This window comes from Dermacentor andersoni, chromosome 4 (genome assembly GCF_023375885.2).
Source record: "Dermacentor andersoni chromosome 4, qqDerAnde1_hic_scaffold, whole genome shotgun sequence".
Taxonomy (NCBI): domain Eukaryota; kingdom Metazoa; phylum Arthropoda; class Arachnida; order Ixodida; family Ixodidae; genus Dermacentor; species Dermacentor andersoni.
Window position 1 is genome coordinate 221,141,871 of NC_092817.1, and position 21,110 is coordinate 221,162,980.

At 44.1% G+C, this 21,110-nt stretch overlaps 2 long non-coding RNA genes across 3 annotated transcripts in view; one reads left to right on the forward strand and one right to left on the reverse strand.

Moving 5' to 3' along the window:
* Nucleotides 1–623: 623 nt before the first annotated feature.
* LOC140217438 (uncharacterized) overlaps nt 624–21,110 on the reverse strand; it is a 45,631-nt gene continuing 25,144 nt past the window's right edge. Inside the window, exon 2 of the long non-coding RNA XR_011894016.1 lies at nt 624–900. This is a non-coding gene — a long non-coding RNA (uncharacterized lncRNA). The remainder of the gene's footprint in view (nt 901–21,110) is intronic.
* LOC129386660 (uncharacterized) lies at nt 1,523–17,716 on the forward strand. 2 transcript variants are annotated; one of them, XR_011894015.1, is made up of 4 exons: nt 1,523–1,704; nt 14,805–14,987; nt 17,172–17,409; nt 17,557–17,716. It is a non-coding gene; the product is annotated as an uncharacterized lncRNA (long non-coding RNA). The 2 variants fall into 2 exon arrangements; XR_008613960.2 differs by lacking the exon at nt 17,557–17,716 and having other exon boundaries at nt 17,172–17,490.

Sequence of the window (21,110 nt, forward strand, 5' to 3'; positions counted from 1 at the left end):
ACCTGAGTAGTATGCCAGTAGTGCTATTACTCTAGTGCTGCCAGCCATCTGTGGCACAGTACTCGGGGTATTCAGCTGCAAACTCCTGCTCATACAAAAACACTCACGTTCGCCACCATGCAGTGAGGAACATCAGCACTCTGCCCTTCCACTCGTTGCCCTGAAGGCAGTGCCGCTTGTTAGTATGAACTTTTTATTTACTTCCTAATATGCATACAATAAAGCAGGAACATATATGTAATATAAAGGCTGCAATATTAAGCAATAAGTATGCTACTCTTCATAACAGGTGACTTACACAGTGACCTCATGGACTAAATCTCAAGTAAAAAGCTTTCATGGCCACTTTTTTGCAACTTTCTGTGCCAATTCAAAACTATCATTCCTACTTGAACTACAAACAGCGTGCTTGGTTCTATCACTATAAATGGCGGTCTTTTCATTTCCACTAACATCTTGTGACATGTTAAGTAGACGTTAGGAACTTAGGTTGAATAAGCTCATGGTCACCTTAAGCATTGGATTTATCAAAAATTACTTGCGCCTTTGGTGCACAATTCTGCTGCCTTCAGTTATGTTGTGATTCTGACCAAGCTAAAAAAATGACAGAACAACTTCAATGTTTACTAAACCATTGTATTCTGGCTATAATACTGTAAGCTGGGTTCGCTTCATACATGACTTCTGATCACAACATTGAAACCACAGACATAACTAGAAAGTCCTGGGTATGTTTGCACAGTCTTCTTTTACAGACGAGGTGCGTTTACCTCCTAGTGTCAACTCCCATTGAAGACCAGCAGTTAGGACACATGGACCTGTGACAGAGAAGCTGCCGGATGGATCTTGGACAGCGATGCTAGCCTGTACTTCCCTATCTTCTCCATTATCCATGGCACCCTGGTATGAAGAGCATGTGTTAGCCATTTATGCTTGAACTACTTTTTCCTGAAAACAGTTAACAAAATGTTTTGCATGGAACAAAGAAGGTATGTTCACCTGCACAAGTAGTGGCTCATAGGGAAGGCTAGCACATAGGCTGGAGGGATCAAGGTAGGACATGTTGATCTGGACTGCACTATTAACTCGAAGTCTATGGCAGCCTGAAAGCAAGAGTGCTTATGCTAATTTTCTGTTTGCCCTACGACATAGAATACATTGCCTACTTAAAGTACTCGGTAAAGCTGTTGAACAAGTCCAACTTAGGAGGAATTGTAGAAGCCAGGTAACCTGGGAAAGTTGGTATGATTTCACTGAGAGGGAAAATTAATTTGCACCCATTCAAATCTGAACCACTGGAGGCACCACCACCTAAGCCAGAGAACCAGGGGTAGAGAGGCTGGCCAAGACTGCTTTCATCAAAACTCGTAGTAACATGATGGGAAGACGTCTGCCAGCCAATAACCGCTTCAACCAAAACTGTGCAGCATAATGTGGACAAAGCAAGACATAAAAGCTATAGAGACAAGCCCACGATGACTATGCTCATCCCTGTAATGTTGTTTTCCTTTTTCGACGATGCATGGCACAGTTTTACTTCAAACTCATGTTTACAAAATGGCCTGATACTGTTTTATTGTGGAGTAACTGTTTATTCCATCACATAGTCAACAAGATCATTACAACAGTCAAGTGAAATGTTTACCTCTGCAAGCAGCAACAAGCTTTCAGCACAAGCTTGCATGGGCTGTGAATATGCACAGAGTAAGTGTACGACATGGCTTGTTGCGTCAGGTGTGGTGTCACATTGGCCAACTGTATGAGGAAGCTGGGAGGTTCCAAGCTTGAGAGTATTAGTTATAGTAATGGAAAGAATGTCATATAGCAATAATTCATTACAATTGAACCTTGTTATATGAAACAATGATAAATGGAATTATTGCTTAAATAACAGGTGGTGAATCACCAAGAGAATTGCATGTATATGAAACTTCATACATCAAACTCGTTCTGACATTAAATGGATATATTGAACTCCGCAGCATCGGACATTGGGACACATATTAAAGGCTTCACTGCAGTACATCAGCAGAACCTAGGACCTACAAACATAGGACCTACAAATTCTGCATGGGCTAAAGGGTAGAAGGCGCTGCTCTGAATGTATCTATGTAGTCAAACGCCTTTTTGAACAAAGTGCTCGCACCTTCAAAATCCTTCGTTACGCAGGTCACGTTGTGCAAAAGGTTGCGCAGCTCACTGTTCACAATAGCTAAGCACTTTCAACAAAAGAAAATCTTTAACAAGAATTCAAGAAAGACTTAACGAGATAGGCTGATAATTTTTCTCCGCACAATATCCCTGACAGCATGTTCTACTGTAGCCACCCTATGCTCCATTGAGGTTCCCAGCTTGCTCTCCAACCAAATGCAGGAGCCATGCAAAGCAAAGCCCCCGATTGTCTAGTGCCACTAAGCCTCCCTTGCTGTCAAAATTTTTGGTCGCCTTCATTGACATTCGTGGCCTTTCCATGCATTCGTCAGCCGTTGATGCGTTACAACAAGTAGCATACGAGTTGAGTGGATCCTGGAGCAGGGCAACAGGACTAGTAATATTAGCACGCTCTTCAAATACGCTGCTGTTAGCACTAGCGCACAGCCTACCCTGGTGAAATCTTCACAGGGCAGTGGCGGCGCTGGTGTGGCATTCGTTTTATAAACATAAATCAGCCGCCAGGGACGCATGTTTCTTTGTTGTACAGGCAAATTCATTGTGGTCTTCATTGTAGAGCTGTTCGACTGTAATCTAGTGCTTATGCTGATGCTACTTGCTGCATGCAGCGGTTCGTCTTCCTCACATGATAGTGTGTGACGCTGTTGTATCTCGGCTTTTGGACTTTAAAACTAGCAAGCATCTAAAACATGCTGCATAATAGACACTTTTAGTTTAGTGTACGCTATAAAATAGTGGGTCATCACTGCGCATGCGCAGAACGCTAAACGACCTATCGCGTATAGTGTACGCACTCTATTTCTCAGATTTAGCGTTAGCGTCTTTGCGTGGTTTGCGGAGTTTGTGTGAAACATGGCGGCGGCCCGGCTGCCCACTTCGAATTGAATTTGGCGTTGCTTTTGTAAAATGCACTTTGTTCTTAGCAAATGACTGTGTAAATTGGCTTTCGCTTAGTCTCAGGCTGCTTCGACGACAGAGTATTCTGGATAACCGTGTGGTGTTTTTGAGATCGCTTCTCATTTCGAACGAGTCGAAGCCTAATGAAAGAAACATTCAACATGTTAGCACCACCTATAGCTACAGTCGGGAGATAGCCGCAATGACGGCACATGGCCTCTGAGATCCGAACATCTCACAGGCCAACTGAACTAAAAAAAATTTGCGCTGCTTAGCATACGCTATACTATAGCATATAGCGTACGCCAAATTAAAACTGTCTAATGTGAGACCCATAAGTTAGCTTCATCCCAATACAGTAGTGTTACACATTCAACCACGCACTTAGCATTGTGATGAAGTATACCAACAGTGGGAGAGGGTCAGAGACACTGGACATAGCAATGTTACGCAGTCAAGCATACCATAGCGGTGAAGCATACTGAAAGTGGAAAAAGATAAAATTACATGCAGAATATCCTGTGGGATTTATCTAAATGATGCATAAGCATTTGCTACTGATCACCTACTGTTTTGTCGTCATATGCTGCTGTGTTTCATATAATTGCGAGAAATGCCACGAAAAAATCATAAAATGGAGAAGCGCAGTTGCAACACTGAAATGTTAAACTGAGACCATCATGAGTATGAAGCAGAGGCCAGTAGTAGCACTGTTCACTCCTTTTATATCATGGTGCGTTTGGATGATGTTGCTGCTTCGTGGAAGATGAGCATTGGCCAATGCGTGCTGTTCTACGTGACGTAATTGAACAGTGTCAAGTTAAGTAGACGTCATACGTAGATGTGGTCGATGACGCTGCCTCCTCTCAATGCAAACCATTATCAACTGTACACCAGCCGCCGCTGCGTATGGCGCGGCTGCGCAGGCCCGATCTTACAATTCGCTCGCTCATGTGGGCCTTATCTTGAAAGCAACCATCTTACGTGACGGACGGGTTTCCTCATTGGGTAAGCATAGAAACCTCTACGCATTTTGTTTTAAAGTGAAGCTTTCTTTGTCTTTTCCTTTGACTTTCCCACTCCAGCAGCTGCTGTGGGCTGCTGCTGATGTCACACACACCACGTCGGGGGGGGGGGGGGAGGGTGTTCAGTGTGTGTATATACTTGACAGGCACAAGTAAAAGAGGAAAGGACATGGGAGAAACTTGTTTTCACCCCACCGCATCGAGTGTGCACAATGCCCTCTGGAGCTCCCTGGCCGTTGTCACATTAGCCACTTGACAGCTGCAATTATCCGTGACTCCCCTCAGAAGCACTGCAGAAACTGCAGGGAGGCTTACGTGTGAGACGAGAGGGGATGCAGATAGAACTGTAGAGAGGAGACGAAGAGGGAGAAGAGGCAGTTCCCATATAAGACGGGGGAAGCGACTTGAGAAGGCAAGGAAACTCCACTACTATACAACAGCGGTTGCAGGGTGCCTAAGTTCACGGCACGATACAATACGTTGCTGCTATTTATGAAAAATAAACGCCATGCAAGTATGTCAAGCGGGCAACTCACACAGGGCGTGCAGAAGCAGAGCTGCATTAATTAACGTGCACCGCAGCGTCCAGGAAACACTACAGAAGTGGTTGACTGTGAAATCAACACTTCTGTGCCCGCCGCATTAGCTCTGCGGCTATGGCATTACTAGAGGTCATGGATTTGATCCCAATCGCAGGAGCCACATTTCGATGGGGAAAAAATAGAAAACCCATGTGCAATTAGATTTGGGACACATTAAAGAACATCCGGACAGGCCGCCATTGGAATCTGAACCTGGCAACGTTTAACGTTAGAACGCTATCTAGTGAGGCGAGTCTAGAAGTGTTATTGGAGGAATTAGAGGGTAGTAAATGGGATATAATAGGGCTCAGTGAGGTTAGGAGGACAAAAGAAGCATATACAGTGCTAAAAAGCGGGCATGTACTGTGTTACCGGGGCTTAGCGGAGAGACGAGAACTAGGAGTCGGATTCCTGATTAATAAGGAAATAGCTGGTAACATACAGGAATTCTATAGCATTAACGAGAGGGTGGCATGTCTTGTTGTGAAACTTAATAAGAGGTACAAAATGAAGGTTGTACAGGTCTACGCTCCTACATCTAGTCATGATGACCAGGAAGTCGAAAGCTTTTATGAAGACGTAGAATCGGCGATGGGTAAAGTCAAAACAAAATACACTATACTGATGGGCGACTTCAATGCCAGGGTAGGCAAGAAGCAGGCTGGAGACAAGTCAGTGGGGGAATATGGCATAGGCTCTAGGAATAGTAGAGGAGAATTATTAGTAGAGTTTGCAGAACAGAATAATATGCGGATAATGAATACCTTTTTCCGCAAACGGGTTAGCCGAAAGTGGACTGGAGGAGCCCGAATGGTGAGACTAGAAATGAAATCGACTTCATACTCTGCGCGAACCCTGGCATCATTCAAGATGTAGACGTGCTCGGCAAGGTACGCTGCAGTGACCACAGGATGGTAAGAACTCGAATTAGCCTAGACTTGAGGAGGGAACGAAAGAAACTGGTACACAAGAAGCCAATCAATGAGTTAGCGGTAAGAGGGAAACTAGAGGAATTCCGGATCAAACTACAGAACAGGTATTCGGCTTTAACTCAGGAAGAGGACCTTAGTGTTGAAGCAATGAACGACAATCTCATGGGCATCATTAAGGAGTGCGCAATAGAAGTCGGTGGTAACGCCGTTAGACAGGAAACCAGTAAGCTATCGCAGGAGACGAAAGATCTGATCAAGAAACGCCAATGTATGAAAGCCTCTAATCCTACAGCTAGAATAGAACTGGCAGAACTTTCTAAGTTAATCAACAAGCGTAAGACAGCGGACATCAGGAACTATAATATGGATAGAATTGAACAGGCTCTCAGGACCGGAGGAAGCCTAAAAACAGTGAAGAAGAAACTAGGAATAGGCAAGAATCAGATGTGTGCGTTAAGAGACAAAGCCGGCAATATCGTTACTAATATGGACGAGATAGTTCAAGTGGCTGAGGAGTTCTATAGAGATTTATACAGTACCAGTGGCACCCACGACGATAGTGGAAGAGAGAATACCCTAATGGAATTCGAAATCCCACAGGTAACGCCAGAAGAAGTAAAGAAAGCCTTAGGAGCTATGCAAAGGGGGAAGGCAGCTGGGGAGGATCAGGTAACAGCAGATTTGTTGAAGGATGGTGGTCACATTGTTCTAGAGAAACTGGCCACCCTGTATACGCAATGCCTGATAACCTCGAGCGTACCGGAATCTTGGAAGAACGCTAACATAATCCTAATCCATAAGAAAGGGGACGCCAAGGACTTGAAAAATTATAGACCGATCAGCTTACGGTCCGTTGCCTACAAAGTATTTACTAAGGTAATCGCAAATAGAATCAGGAACACCTTAGACTTCTGTCAACCAAAGGACCAGGCAGGATTCCGTAAAGGCTACTCAACAATAGATCATATTCACACTATCAATCAAGTGATAGAGAAATGTGCAGAATATAACCAACCCTTATATATAGCTTTCATTGATTACGAGAAAGCGTTTGATTCAGTCGAAACCTCAGCAGTCATGGAGGCATTACGGAATCAGGGTGTAGATGAGCCATATGTAAAAATACTGGAAGATATCTATAGCGGCTCCACAGCCACCGTAGTCCTCCACAAAGAAAGCAACAAAATCCCTATAAAGAAAGGCGTCAGACAGGGAGATACGATATCTCCAATGCTATTCACAGCATGTTTACAGGAGGTATTCAGAGGCCTGGAGTGGGAAGAATTGGGGATAAAAGTTGATGGAGAATACCTTAGCAACTTGCGATTCGCTGATGATATTGCCTTGCTTAGTAACTCAGGAGACCAATTGCAATGCATGCTCACTGACCTGGAGAGGCAAAGCAGAAGGGTGGGTCTGAAAATTAATCTGCAGAAAACTAAAGTACTGTTTAACAGTCTCGGAAGAGAACAGCAGTTTACGATAGGTAGCGAAACACTGGAAGTGGTAAGGGAATACATCTACTTAGGGCAGGTAATGACCACGGATCCGGATCATGAGACTGAAATAACCAGAAGAATAACAATGGGTTGGGGTGCGTTTGGCAGGCATTCTCAAATCATGAACAGTAGGTTGCCACTATCCCTCAAAAGGAAAGTGTACAACAGCTGTGTGTTACCAGTACTCACATATGGGGCAGAAACCTGGAGGCTTACGAAAAGGGTTCTGCTGAAATTGAGAACGACGCAACGAGCTATGGAAAGAAGAATGATGGGTGTAACGTTAAGGGATAAGAAAAGAGCAGATTGGGTGAGGCAACAAACGCGGGTAAACGACCTCTTAGTTGAAATCAAGAAAAAGAAATGGGCATGGGCCGGACATGTAATGAGGAGGGAAGATAACCGATGGTCACTAAGAGCTACGGACTGGATTCCAAGAGAAGGGAAGCGTAGCAGGGGGCGGCAGAAAGTTAGGTGGGCAGATGACATTAAGACGTTTGCAGGGACAACATGGCCACAATTAGTACATGACCGGGGTAGTTGGAGAAGTATGGGAGAGGCCTTTGCCCTGCAGTGGGCGTAACTAGGCTGATGATGATGATGATGATGAAAGAACATCACGGTGTCAAAATTAATCTGGAGTCTGCCACTATGCCGTGCTTCATAATCTGAGTGTCGTTTTGGCACGTACAGCCCCATAATCCAATTCGTTTAATACTTCTGCCATAATGTGATGTGCCATGTGAGGAAATGACAACGCTCAACCATCTCAGAGGTTATAAGATATGGTGCACAATAACACCTCATGCAAACACCTCTCCCTGTGTGTTCTGCCTATTACGCAGACAAACAGCAGTGGTGCACGCAAGGTAACGTTTAACATCAATTCACCAATCTCGTGTTAGCCTAAACGTTGCAAGAAATTAAGCTTAAGCCGTCAACACTGCTAAATATCATCAGTCAGAGCATCCAGCATGGAATGCTTCACTTACATCGATTCCCACGGTGTGTGGGATCTGCACAATTTTTTTCTTATTCCTCGTTTTTGTGTGCGTAGCACGAACAGGAAGATGTTCCAATGAGCTCAGTTTTGAAAATATAATATTATATGTGCAATCTACGATCACTGCAAAAGCCCCGAGACCCCTAAGAAGTGTACAGGCAGGGATTTAGAGCTACTTCCGGCAGGGTTGTGGTGATTTGGGCCTTGCTTCGCCCATCTTGCAAGCTCCAATACGAGACTGCAACGCAGCCTTGCACATGTTCCCGACTATACATGCGCACACGCGCCGTCATCTGTCACAGTATGCGCACCGAGACATCTAATAACTCATCTGGCACCCATTCAAAGCTGGTTCTGGCATTGCTGCAGTGATGGACCGCAATACATTACGGAAGCTCTAGTGCATAACACAACTGCATTGCGGTGAAGCTCAGTCTAGGGCATTGGCATTGAAACTTGTTTAAGAAATTGCATCTTCTCAAGCCACAACCAGCATGCGTATCCATGCTCTTAAACTGCACAAGGGCCAGCCATGTCTACATGTCGGAATGTTAAGTCAGGTGTAGTTCCGACCAGAATGCGCATATTGTTTGGCACGTCTAGAAAGTGTTCCTAAAGTCACCTCTGCGGCATTACAGTTGAGTTAAGCAGGGAAGCTTATGCAATGTATTGCGTTGAAGCATATTTAAAAGCGAAAAATTGCAATTATGTTGCAGTGGTGATTTAAGCCCCTTGTTTGGGGGGCCATGACCGTGCCCTTCTGGAGGGCACAAAGGAGCGAGGAATCATGGTTGGAGCGTGGCACGAACCCTGGCGATGGCGAAACAGCTTTGATGACCTGCTCTATACCGAAACTGCACTGCTTGTTCAGCAGGTGTTAATCAAGAAGCTGCAAAAATGAAACCTAGTAGTCTGGATATTTATTGACTACAGCAAGGCTTTTGACCGTCTGCGACACAAGATTCTATTAACAGAGTTGATTGCCAACGGTGTACACGGAATGGCATATTCTTTTGTTGTGTTCGTATCTGCTTGATTGCAGGCAATGCATCGTCATCGGAAATAGTATTTCCTCCAACAGGGCAATATTGTTAGGTGTCCCACAGGGCAGCATTTTAGGTCCCCTTCGACATTTACATTAATGACATGATGGATGGACATACGAGGGTTGATCCAGAAATAAGGTTCCCATCAATTTTAGAAAGAGACAACACTGTTTATTCTCATAGCAATTTACATTATTGGAAAGATGAAACTTACATAATCGCCATCTTTTTCTACGCATTTTTGTATACAGTGCTCCAATTTCTGTATCCCAGCGTCGTAGAAGTCTGCCGCCGACCCATTGATTAAGCGTTTCACCTCTTCGACTTCTTCATCGCTCCGGAAGCGTTGGCCACTCAAATGTTCCTTTAGCTTGGGGAACAAGTGATAATCACTAGGCGCGAGGTCCGGACTGTACGGTGGGTGGGGCGTGACAGTCGAGCCAAAGTTTGTCAAACGTTCCCGGGTTTGACGGGAGACGTCAGGTCGGGCGTTGTCGTGAAGCAGTGTTACAGTGGCTGCCAGTCGTCCTCGCCGGCGGTTCTGGATAGCTTGCCTGAGTTTTCATAGTGTTGCACAATAACTCGCAGAGTTGATTGTTGTCCCACGTTCCATTAAATCGATCAGCAGTACTCCCTTACGATCCCAAAAAACAGTGGCCATAACTTTGCCAGCAGGAGTTTGAATTTCTTTGCGACTGGTGACTCTGGGTGACGCCACTCTTTGGATTTTTGTTTCATATCAGGATTTTTGTTTCATTCGTCTCCCATAAAAATGGAGCCCAACAATCCTTTCTTATCTTCTTGACAATTTTGAAGAAACTGGCCAGCACAGTCAAGGCGTTTCTCCTTGTAGTCTGATGTCAATAGCCGCAGCATCCATTGAGCACAACACTTATGATACTCCAATTTTTCAGTCAAAGCTCTTTCTACTGTACCGTAAGAACTCCCAGGAATCTGAGCAACAAGTTCACAGATGTTGATCCTCCTCTTCTGAAGCACTTTGCATTGGGCCATCTTGATAACCGAAACTGACGGTCTTCCACTCCGTTCATCATCGTGGACTTTCTTTCAACTGGCACTAAACTCCCTGAACCACTTTCGGACGTGTTGAACGGACATGCACTTGTCGCCATACACCTCTGTCAACTGATGATGAATATCCATGGGTGGAGTCACTTTGGCGTGCAAAAAGTGAATTACGGAACGAATCTCGTACTTGGCGGGATCAACAATGGGAACCTCCATATCGGACGGGTGCTGGGCCAAGAATGAGCGGTGCAGCGAGGCAAATTGCGGCTGGGGGGAATAGAGAGTGGGGGAACATCCGCGTGCATCAGTGTTGCCGAATTTCACCTCACACCTTCCAGTGTGGCTGGAGCTCTTTGGGAACCTTATTGCTCGATGAACCCTCGCAGAAAGCGAGGCAACAACCATTCTATATGCAGATGATATCAACCTCTTTGTCTCTGGTCTGGAGGCTTGCAATGTCATTCCTAAAGCGAACGCGCTCCTTTCCACTTCATTGGGATGGTCCAGCCACAACGGCCTTAAAATAATTATTTCTTTCCAGAAAAGTTGAAATTACAAATTTACCAGGCACTATTTGCGTCTCACATTAACTACTGCATGCGTGTGTGGGGCACCACTGTGAACACTAACACACACAAGCTTTTTCTTCAGAAACGTGCACGTCAAATTATTGCCAACGTTCGATACCTCCACGCAACATCACCACTTTTTACCAAATTTAACGCTATCAAACTGCCAGATGTATATGGTCTTCCTTTACTGCATTCATATTTTTTTTTCCTCTAACAAATTCTCTTCACTTGTAAAGTCACTGTCGGGACTACAGCCAGGATAGATGGATACTTTGTTTAGTGCAAAACAACAGACACAAGAAAGACGACAGGACAAGGTGCTGCGCCTTGTCCTATCGTCTTTCTTGTGTCTGTTCTTTTGCGCTAAACAAAGTACTCATGGATTCGCACCAACTAGCCCGCCAGAATAGATGGCTCGTGCCAAAAAGGCTAACAATTTATCTAATGCAATCGCTAAGCTGTAATGTTCCTTAACTTCCAAATAAGTATGAAAACCAAGGCATTATTAATGTTCATGTCTTTATCCGGAAAGAAACGCGAAATAATTTTTGGTCTACAATCGTTCGTTACATGATGCCTGTGCGCGGGAACAAATGTATGGATATCCGTAACTGGAGTTACTAATGCGCTGTTCTATCTCTCTTTATATATATATGTATATACATATATATATACTGTGTTCATGTTAGTTTCCGTTGAGACATAGAGTTGCACTGTCCACCCTCTTTACTATTTTATAACTGTGCAATTACCATTGTTAAGCACGATCTAATATAGTGTGTAGTATATCACTATATATATGATTATATACATGCTTTATTTTCTTCTACACTGACTGCTGTGCTGTCAAGGACGTTCAAGCTGTTTGCAACAGCTTCTCGCTTGAAGAACCCCAACAAATTGTAACAACTTGTTAGAAATAAAGTTCTGGTTATTAGTTGTCTCCGTGCTCGTACTGACAGAAAACTGGAACGCACGTGTATAATTAAGGAATTCGTGCTGTGTCCCCTCACAGTGGCCTCTTTGCATTCGTGGTATACTTCACCGCAGTGTATTACGGCAAAGTTGACTTTGAGGAACCAAAATTGGCAACGCTTCTAGACTCGCCTATTTTTTCATCGCCGCGTCTAGCCATAACTGCTATGGTCTAGCCCCAGGGAGCCCAAACAGAAAACGAAGATAGAAATGAACGATAAAGGTAATCTAAAATGACGCAGGAACTAGGCAGCCGCCGTACCTGTAGTTAAATCAAACATTCAAATTTTGACACTTCACGTGCCAAAGCCGAGATCTGATAATGAGTTGGTGTCTGCCATGAAAAAAGGGATACCTGGCCCATACCGTCGTCCGACTCATTCAATGCTAAGGATGTTGTTGAAGGGAGGAACTTGTTCTCATTAAGAACGAGGAGTAGGGGTCTAGCACGACTGAAATGCACACTGAACAGCCGAAAATGTCTGCTTAAACACACTCTGTCCTTACTAGATCCCATGCCAGGGAAAGCTGCCATCCAACCTTCATCCAATCAAAGCATTCAAAGTCGTCGAAGTACCCGCCTTTAAGGGCGAAGGTTAACATACTCTCTTGCACTTTTGTTTCACTGAACACACCGAAACGAGTGGGGCCTCGTAGACAGATGTTGTCACGCTTGACTCAAGCTGGCACGTCTTGGTTCCTGAGCTGACTCTGCAGTTAGCTGCTGAATCTGTCAAACGACCGTGACTATTACCAGAGTATATGGGGGAACGCCATAGAACAAACTTTTCCAGGAGTTTTCTTGCTCCAATTGGTCCCTGAAGGTGACAGCGAACCAGCTAACAATCCTGTGCGCCAAACGTGTCTAGCCTTACTGGCTCCGTAGGGCTACTCGAAGGGGGCGTGTTGTTGGCTTCACGAAGCGATTCATTGCAGCGAAGCCAGAAGGTCACTATCCCCGCTGGCCAATCGTAACATCCCCCCCCCCTATGCCTCCTGGACTCTTTAGGGTACTTGAACAAAAAAGAGTGTTATGGAAGTTAATATGACCGGTATAAACAGCAGCATCGCAGCAACATGGACTGCTGCGGATGGTGGCACCAGGTGTGCTGACGACGTTCTGATCATAAGCTGGTACTGCTCTTTAGTGCCTTATCCGTCCATGTCAAATTATTATGCGCCGCGTGCACCATATCTTGAACACCGTGTTCTCGTAGCTTTGCCTTGAAGAGTGGGCCCATATCGTGAAAGCGATCTGCGAAAGGGGCAGGGTGCGGTATGTGCTGAGAGATTTGTGAGCGCTGCTTCGATCTCGTGGTAGCAACAGGCAGAACAAAGGTAAAGCCACTCGCTGCTGCATGCTCTATCTATATTGTATGCACTTTTCACTTTGTTGAGTGCTTGAAGGCTGTTCACCTCCGCTGTGGGTCGGCCCAGTATTGCTCTATCTCTGCGATCGGCCCACATTTTTATCTTGCATGATGGACGTTGGGTAAGCATAGAAATGCTTACACATTTAAGAAAATTTTAACACCTAGAACCAGCCAATTAGTACCATGCCATTATGTTGCAAATACATTTATTTGAGTAGGTAGAAAGCCATTGTAAACAAATAAAAATTTTGTGGGCTAATGAAAGCAGCTGTGTGCCTAGGCGTCAGAGAGCCAAGAAATTACAACTGCACTAGAACAATTTGCTCTGTCACACAACAAAACAAGTAAAGGTGAATGTCTTATGTGCATTGCAAATGACATGTGTGCTTTCACAAGCACTATGGCAATATGCACAAGTGTATTACACCCGATAACAACGCAAGAAGCTCGACAAGAGACTGCCGCGAGTCTATGAACGGCGTCCAGAAGGAGGTGCCATAGCACAAATGGATGCAAAGATGGCGGTAGTGGGCACGAACAACATTGCTACCATTCCATGCACTCAATTTTGTTGCGAGGTGGTTTGCTGGCCTCTGCAAATAGATATGAGTCGATTAATCAGCTAACTGTAGCTTTAGTTGCTGATATCCAACCGACCTGACGAAGCAGTGCTGATTAGGGCCAAAGGTCAGGGTAGTGTGCCATGAAATTAGCTTTTGGCGATTGTGATATGGGCTGCAAGCCGTCGCAGAAAGCTTGGCGCTAATATATTGGTACGATTGGCTAATTGGCGATTGGTTCTGAGATCATTCGTACAGGTTTTTGATAACTGATGAAGCACTGCTGTACGAGTCCACAAGATCCACAGCAGATGTGCTTTCCACGTGAAGCTTTCATCACTTTAACTTGTATACTATTCTACTATATGCAGGGCTCACAAACCATATACGATATTTTCTGGACAATAATTTGAACCTGGCACAAGTAACCTCCCGCTCTTTTCACAAGTCAGCAACTATCACAAGTGTGCACAGAAGTTAGTTCCTGTACTTAAAAGATGACAAAGTGTCATACAGTTCTGAACCACGTGCAAGAACACATGTATGCAATGCAAACTGTGTGCCTTCCAGTGTTCAATGGGTCTTATCTTAGCGCATGCCATTGTGCTTGCTATAAATGCTGCTTTTGTCACCATACCCTGTTAGCATTGCATATAGTAATTGCTTCGATTGGTGTTGACAGCCAGGACGAAGCTTTCACTGAGAGAGGCATGCCTGATAATCAGATCGTGGTATTGGCATGTCAAAACCCAGATTTGTTTTATTTGTGTGCTTGTTCCGAGACAAACCAAGTGCCCTTGCAATGCTGCATGCAATGCATTGATGTCGGGCAATCCATTGCACCACTGCAAATATTACTGAATATTTGAAAAGTCTAGTAGATGATGTATCTCAAACTGAATTACTTGCACATTCACTATTTGATTCCTATATTTAAGTCTTCTCATACCCCTGCTGAAAACGCTGCGTTGCCCTGAAAGCGTGAAAATACCGCACCTTTGCGCAGTTTGCGTAGCCAGGTTTCAGGCAAGTTGAATTGTAGCTAAACGGTGTAAATGGCGCAGTAGAACCACCACTAAGCATGTGTTGGAAGTCCAGTGCTTAAGTTAGAATAAACCGCCTGGTTATCTTTTTCCACAGCTACAAGTAAACAAAAGCTGAAGCGGCCTTCAAGTGTTAAGTGTGGAAAAAGGTGTTTTGCGGCAATGGCTGTGACTGAAGACAACACAGGTGTGTATGTGGTTTTCCAATCCAAGCACAGAGGCCACGACTTTGAACTGGGTGGTGTTTTTCTGTCCAAGTCGGAAAGAGCTGCTATTGCTGGTAAGAAACCGCTTTTGCTCTGCTTTATAATACATCAAGTGTGGTTGTCGAGTTTTCAACATCACAAATACAAGGCAATACTCATGCCAGACCATGCAATGAACTTGGAGCACATGTTAGTGCATTTGAAATTCATGTCCACATAATTCGAGGCCACCTTTACTTACTGCAGGGCATTGTAGTTAATGACATCATAAACATGTTTATCATTTTGCTACATTGTATCAATGCCTGAAGGGTTCAGAGAGAGAGAGAGAGAAAATGGAACCGTTCTCCAATTTCACAGTGGTAACAACTACCTTGGCACAGCCAGTGGCCTTTATTTGACCTATATGGCTATTCTTATTGCAGGCAACGACTTTAGTTATTGTTTATACTTGTTTGCATCACTTCATGTACCAAGCAGGAAGGTGTAGTGCCTCCTGGTGCACTGTATGCCACGCAGCAGACTGTGGCTTTTTCCCTTTCTGCTTTATCTTTCAGGCTTGCAGTTACCTGGATTGATATGGCTTATGATCCTAGTGGGATTCAATGTCTCAAACAGCAGTAAGCTGGAATCATTTCCACTTGGGTTTACTTAAGGTGCATTGTACATAACTATGTCTGCCATTTTGCCTAAATTGAAGTGCAACTATTACAGACATCGATGAAACTGCGACCTCTCGCCACTACTGTAGGTCATCCACAGCAGATGTACTGTCCATGTGAAACTTTCATCAGCTCAAGTTGTATTTTACTCTACTATATGCAGGGCTCACAAACCATGTGCCATATTTTCTGGACTAATAACTGTTGTACAAGTCACCCCCTTTCCCCCCTCTTTTCACAACTTTCAAAGAAAAAAATGTATATATAACTCATTGTATAAGATGCATCTATTTTAACTTGGGTCAGCATCGTGAAATGCGATTGTGCATGTTTATACACTTATCCTAAAATGTCATACTTACCCATTTCAGGGCACTAAACTTCAGTAAAAAAAAATTTTTATGAGCTGCACATTCCAGCAGACAAAATAAACTGCAAGTACATTGCTGGAGAAAAAGAATGTCTCATGTTGGTCTTGCATATATAAGTTGCACTGTTGTACAATATGCTTGGACGAAAATTAAGGTGGCACCTATGGTTTGGAAAATATGGTACCTAAATATTTTAAATGCTCATGAATCAGCTACATGAATGAAACATGATTGGAATGATGACGATAATTAGGCTTAGACATGAACCCGTAAAACAGCTTCAAGTGTCCAGTCAGTACTCTACTTGACTGAAATAATACCTTTAACTCAAAAACCCACATGACTGCATAGCCTTCAAAGCATACGTTCACAGGTGTGTCTGCTCCTTGTAAATATGGATGAATGACTGATAAATCAACTATATAAATAATTGCTGAAAGCTTTAATTCATTATATATATATATATATATTGACATTAATAAAATTATGTGCATCAATGCAATCAGTAACAGTGATGTTTATGTTTAAGTTAATCTGGAAATGCTACACGTTTTCGATTGCCGACCCTGTTTTGCCCTTCTATGGTGGCATGCCACTATGGAAGTGGCAATAACTTATGCTATGGAATGTAATTGGAAAATGAAGTTCTAACTGAAGAATAGAAATTGTAAATAATGGCAATATTTAGCAAAGGAAATAAACGTTGGAAGACATTTTTGCCCTGGGTAGGATCTGAACCACAATCTTCACATGTCCAGTCCAGTGCAATGCTTTCACAATGGTTCAGTAATGTCTTTCGTTCGAACAAGGTTACCAACAGTGAAGGATGAAATTGGCAGCCTAGCTGTAAACTTGGTACACACAAATTTCTTCGCTTACGTACCTGATAACACGGGTGCAGATGATCCCTATGACCGTTTATCAATGACACCAGACATTGAAACACTTAAATATGTAATCTTGCCTCTTCTGCAGCTGAAGGCTGCATAGCACCATGTCCTTGCAAAGAGTTGACGTAAAAAGAACAAAAATTGCGACAGCTTGAACTATTTACTACACACCATTGCAAAAGGTTTTTGTAAGTGAATGTAACTCATTAGTCAATTAAAGGAATTCTAAATAATGATATTAAAAATGTTCATCAGTGCCCATTTCATTTCCTTACGTGCTCGGTAATATTTACTTATGCTTCAACTAATATACACTTTCTCTTTACTCTCTCAAGACAAGCTGCGAGAAGGCGTGTCCATGGATGCAGTACTGGATAATGTGCGGTCCAACGTGGATGAGACGTTCCACTGCATTAACCTGTTAAGCAAGCAGGATCTACCAAGGACAACCTTACAAAAGTGAAATTTTTGAGAGAAAAAATGAGGACCTTTTGGATCAGAGATTTTATGCTAGTCATTATGACCACACCACAACTGATTGTGTATGTGTCGATGGAACACATGGAACAGCAGGTGAGCATTACTATATAAATGCATTAATAATAAAAGCAAAAAAGAGGGAATGCTGTTTGAGAATAATTGCAATAGATATAATGAGTAGTATTCCTTCACACTTAGGATTTTTCTCGTAATTTTTCTCGCATTGTTTATTTCATGCAGTTCTCAGTTATCAGTAAACAGAGCAAGAATGAATTCAGCGCTCTGTACACTGGTGATATCATTCCATTGCTACTGTCCTCATCGCTGCATGCCCTGCATATCCTGTCTGTATTGTCACCACGCAGTTATAATAGGTAACATAATACAGCTCTTATCACAGTTGTCCAGAGTGCAGAAACAGTGCATTGCACTGTGTATTAGTGCCTTCTATCAGAGGTACAGCTGTCTCGAGGCTGTTTGGCATCCTGAACTGTTTGCAAATTAGGCAAACCACTGATTACTGCTACAGTCAAAGGTGCTTTTTCTTAGGGGTGGTTCCCTGAGGACTGCGAAAACAAAACATTTAAAAAATCAGGCAGTCCAAAAAAACAATTTATGCATGCCTTTTACTGCCATTTAAAGGGACGTGCTAGTCGAAAACATAAGAATCTAGAACTATGAAACCCCAGCTGTTTACATACTTTTTTTTGGTAATTTCAAATACTATATAAATCAGTTTTATAGCAAGTTGCATAGGTTTTGTTCTGTAAACGACAATGTGTAAAACGTAGGCATACTTGCCCCCAATTTTTTATCTCTACACTTCCATAATTGCAGACCAGTGATGGCGCATAATCCTCCAAATCAACTGTAGAATACTGAAATATGTTACCGAAATTGTTATGCACTGTTATGTTTTAAAAAGTGCATATAAGAAGTGTTAAATTAGTACCTGTGAAACCATTTCAAAATGTTTAGACAACCAGTAAGTGTTACTCGAGATTTTATCTTAAGTATATAAGTGATGTTGAAGATCCACCCCTCAGTGGTGGTCAAGACAGTTTAGGATTTCAAGCAGAAAGTTGTCATTCTGGAGCAGTCTAGGAGCAGAAAATTTTTTTTCTACTTCGTGTTCGAAAAGTCTTTTTGGAACACTTGGAGTAGTACAGAAGTAATCTGTAGCCATTTGGTGGAGCTTGTTATTACTGTGCAGTCAGTAAGTGCTGCTCAAGAGTGAAGCAAGACACAAAGCCAACAGCAACCAATTAAGCTTGTCTTCCCAAGGACGGTATACCATGCACATCATGTTGCAAACATCTTTATTTGGGTAGGCAAGGAACTTAATTTTGTACCCGCCCTAGTTACTTAGTAGCTGTGGTGTTGGGCTGCTAAGCACGAGGTCGCAGGATCGAATCTCGGCCACGGCCGCTGCATTTCGAGGGGGGCAAAAGGCGAAAACACCCATGTACTTAGATTTAGGTGCATGTTAAAGACCCCAGTTGGTCGAAATTTTCGGAGTCCCACACTACTGCATGCCTCATAATCAGAAAGTGGTTTTGGCACGTAAGACCCCATAATTTAATTTTTCTTAATTTTGTAAACAAACCACAACACTTATTAGGCTTCTTGGTGCTTGTGCTGTAACAGGAGAGAGTATGTATGTGTGTAAATAAAGAAATACATATCATGCAATGTTACAGTGGCCCCTTTCCACTGCTGGTATGCTTCACCACAATACATTGCATAAGCTTCTTCCTGTAGCAAGCTATATTGCAGCAAAGTTGACGCTTGAAAACCGGCATTATACAACATTTTTGACAATGGTCGTGCCTTCCGCACTTTGAAGGCAAAGCATTTCAGCATCCGAAATTTCAGCTGTCCTTATAATTAATTGCCTCTATGGGGTACGTGGCAGTGTTGCAAAGATACCCGAATTCTCATGCATACCCGAAAAATAGTTTGTTGGTTGTATTTCTGCTTGGTAATGAAGACGGCTAGGACAGTGCACATTAGTGACACAACAGTGGCCAAATGCTCAGATTATTTTAAGTAGAGTGCTGTGTGCTTTTATGATTTTGGTGAAGTTAGCATCTCAATTTGCCATACACACACCTGCAAATTATCTATTTATTAAACTCACGCACACAAAATAGCACTATAATGAGAAATGCATAGTGTTTTAGCTGTTCCCTGCAGAATGTTTTCTGACAACTGCTGTGATAATGGATGGATGGATAACTTTCTTGAGGTCCGTCGGTACGCGCGATTACTATGCAGCGGGCCGCTCCCACGTCGGGACAGAGGCCATGCCTCTCCGCTGCCTCGCGGGCCTGATGGACAGCCCAGAGCTGTGCTTCAAGGTCCGAGCTGTGTAGAGCTCGGTCCCACTCACCCCTGTGGTTCCGGCGCCAGGGGGCAAGCCCAGAGCATGTGATCAAGGCTAGCTATATCCTTACAGTAGCGACTCGCATTGTGAGGGTGTGCATCCGGAAAGATTTTGTGCAGGAACGCCAGGCATGGGTAGGTGCCTGTCTGAAGCGACCTGTACGTGACTTCTTGTGCTTTATTGAGTGCTTTGTGCGGTAGCGGCACGGTTCTCTTGACTAACTTATAATGCTGGGTGAGATCGTTGTAAGTGACGAGGGGATCGCGCTCGCTTGCCCATCCTGCCGAGAGGGAGTCCGGGCTCGCACGGTGAGTTAGAGCTCGTGCGGTCTCGTGTGCTGTCTCGTTGAGGTTAGGGAGCAGCCATTGGAGGAATGGTCCCATGTGTGCCGGGAACCAGTTGACATAGTGTGGGGTGAGGTGATGAGTACCAAGTATTCTGCCGACGGTCCAGGATATGCTCCCGGTTTCGAAGGACAGAATTCTAGAAGTGCAAGGTTGATGGCCGCCTGCTTGGCCACCTTAGGACTATCAGTGCGGACCGTGCACGCGTTGATGACCATGCCATCTTTGTTGACCACCGCTGCTACATAGGCTCGTTTGCCAGGATATTTAGCTGCGTCTGTAAAGCAGCATGCTTGCCCGGAGGCAGCTGCCTGTCGGAGGAGTGCTTTGGCTCGACCAAGTATTCTGTCGATGTTGTGCTCTGGGTTCATATTTCTGGGCAGAAGGGCTGCCCTGATCATTTTCCTCTTGTCGGGTGTAAGCCCGTGGCTGTTACACTCGATCTGCCGAAGCGCAACACCAATTTCTCGTAGGATCCACCTGCCCGCAAGTGTGCTGGACAGCCTGGTGATCTGTGCCCGTTCCTGTGCCTCCGCTATGTCGCTCGGCGTGTTGTACATGCTTAATGCGTCCAGTGCTTGTGTGCATGGGTAGACCCATGGCTCTCTTGGCGACCTTACGCAGGAGCGTTTCAAGCTAGTCTCTCTCCACTTTGGACCAATAGTGCATGGCCACAATGTACATGAAGTGACTGATTACAAAGGCCTGTGCAAGTCTAAGCAGGCTGTCCTCCTTGAGCCCGTGATGCCGGTTGGCTACTCGTCTCAGAAGGCGTGTGGCGTTCTCAGCCTTCGTGGTGAGCTCAGCGACTGCGATGGTGTTCGAGCCGTTCACCTCTATTGTCATGCCCAACATCTTGATGTGACCGACCACCGGAATGGGTAATCACAAAATATGCTGCTGGCGTAAAGGCTGTCCAGTAAAAACCACAAAAGCATGCAAACATGCACATGCTGCTTCTTACCATTTTACAGGCAGCCATGAGAAGGTAGAAGCGGGTGACTAGATCATGTAACCGTCTCCTTGATAAATATAGTGTATCTAGACAGTGAGACATATATCTC